General features: G+C 38.1%; 1 protein-coding gene across 4 annotated transcripts in view; it reads right to left on the reverse strand.

The window, feature by feature from the left end:
* Positions 1–1,607: 1,607 nt before the first annotated feature.
* The window catches only part of tead3a (TEA domain family member 3 a), a 17,543-nt gene continuing 16,650 nt past the window's right edge, over positions 1,608–2,500 (reverse strand). For all 4 annotated transcript variants that reach the window (XM_083894660.1, XM_083894659.1, XM_083894658.1 and 1 more), the window contains one exon: positions 1,608–2,500. This exon is cut by the window's right edge and continues 1,560 nt beyond it. The gene's annotated coding sequence lies outside the window, so the exon portion shown is untranslated.

Genomic DNA, 2,500 nt, shown 5'->3' on the forward strand with positions numbered 1-2,500 from the left:
CACATGTTCACCCATTCATCACATTCACCCGTTCATACATTCATCATGTTCAACCCTTCACACATTTGCACGTTCATCACATTTGTAATGTTCAGACGTTCACACATTCATCACGTTCACCATGTTCATCACATTCACATGTTCACCCGTTCATCACATTCACCTGTTCATCACATTCATATGTTCATCACATTCATATGTTCATCCGTTCACACATTCATCACGTTCATCACATTTGTAATGTTCAGACGTTCACACATTCATCACGTTCACCATGTTCATCACATTCACATGTTCACCCGTTCATCACATTCACCTGTTCATCACATTCATATGTTCATCACATTCATATGTTCATCCGTTCACACATTCATCACGTTCATCACATTCACCCGTTCACCACATTCACATGTTCATCATATTCACCCGTTCACACATTCATCACATTCACATGTTCATCATGTTCACCACATTCACCCGTTCATCACATTCACACGTTCATCATGTTCACACATTCATCACATTCACCCGTTCATCATGTTCACCCGTTCATCACATTCATGTTCACATTCACACGTTCATCATATTCATACGTTCATCATGTTCACACATTCATCACATAAATGTTCACATTCACATATTCATCATATTCATACGTTCATCGTGTTCACATGTTCATCATATCCATCATCGATATAAACCTCCTTATTTTTCCGATACTTGAATATTAACTTGATTTCAGAGCAAAGTCATGATCCATGTTTTTAAAAGAGTGATCACATGAAAACAAAGATGCTTTTCCTTCACTTTAAACTTTTAAAACCCGAACCCTGAGGAAAGATAAACTTCCACTGTTCACACGCTGAGTCAGAGCACTGTGAAAACTGAGGAAACATCACCATCTGGTGGACACAGAGGGAACTGCAACCACTGTGGTTAAAGTGGAAGAAACATTTAAAGTAGTTTTTTTATTATAATAATAATGTTGTTTATTTCTAATATTGCAATGTTTAAATGAAAACCAGGAAATAAATCATGATTTAGCAAAGCAGACATTTAGCCAGTTAGCATTATATACGTGTGGGTATATGTACACATACAGACTTATTATTTGTGTAAACTCTGTAAAATGTAAAGTTGTACTTTCTAAACATTTTATTAACGATCACTTCCTCTTCCTCTCGCAGTAAAAACACCTCAATACACATTTGTTTTACACCGTGAGTTTATTGGTTCAGAATAAAAGGCACAGATTTCGTTCACTGAGCAGAGTCGACCGAAGGAGTGGTGAGGCACAGCCAACCAGGATTCACGACCACGACAACAACAAACAAACAAACAAACAACGTAAAAACAACGTAAAAACATCGTCAAACGGCCGCACAGCGAAGAAGAATCTTAAGTCAAAAGAGATCAGGACAAAAAAAAAAAAAAAGAAAAAGTCAGTTACCTTCCACGTGGTTATACATGAACCTGCCAGGAGAGGGCGTCAAATTACGTATACGACAGTGTACCAAAAATTTTACAGATATTACGCAAACATTTTTTTATTTTTATTTTTTTAAAGGAAACAAAAAAAGTGTCAGCTGGATAGTTTGTTAGTGTTATTAGGCGTAAAGCTACCACAGTGCACGTCATCGACTCGGTACCAAAAAACAAAACAAATGAAAAAGATAAGGATTTTACGTTAAACACTTTTAGCTACGTCGGTAAAAAAAAAAAAAAGAAGTAAACAAAAACAAGTCTATTTACGATGTTTGGTTTTTAAAACAGTACCATTTCCAAGTGTAGTGTACAACACGACATTCACATCAGTGCTCCTCCGATTTTTTACGCGTTCCGAACTATCACGCGCTCTCGTCCCTACTCACGCGGAGGTAGAAAAATACTGCAGTCGACGATTTTTTTTGAACAATTAAGGCTCATTTATGCTACGTTTTTACATTACTTTTTGCCGAAAAGTAAAAACCAAAAAGCTTTTCAGGCAATACTTTTTTTTTTCGCGACAATCGCGATAAAAGTGAGAGTCGCAATCATTTTGGTCGTGGATAATCCTCGCGTATAATCCCATAACGAGTTGTTATTTGTGTATTCCGTCACATTTCACTCACGGCCCCCCGGAAGCACCCAAACAAAATTTGCGATAATCTCTTCGTCAAGATTCGTTATAAATGCACTAAATTAAAATGATAGCTATTATTTTGTCGTATCTACACATCAACGGTTTAGTATCAAAGTTGCGAATCACAAATTTTTTCCCATCATTTCATAATATTTTGCGCTCATTTTCGGCCAGGCAACGCGATTTAAATCCCTTTCCCTTAAACTATTAGCTACACTGCCCCCACATGACTACCAATGGTACTGCGCTGGTGGAACGGACGGACGCTACTTCCGTCCGCTTGCGTTCGTATGCGCGAACTTTTAAAGGACGCGACCAAACGAGGACATAACGAGCGCAGAGTTCGTGAAGCCGGCGGCGTCCGATTCCGTTTACGTA

This window comes from Microchirus variegatus (genome assembly GCF_963457635.1).
Source record: "Microchirus variegatus genome assembly, chromosome: 9".
Taxonomy (NCBI): Eukaryota; Metazoa; Chordata; class Actinopteri; order Pleuronectiformes; family Soleidae; genus Microchirus; species Microchirus variegatus.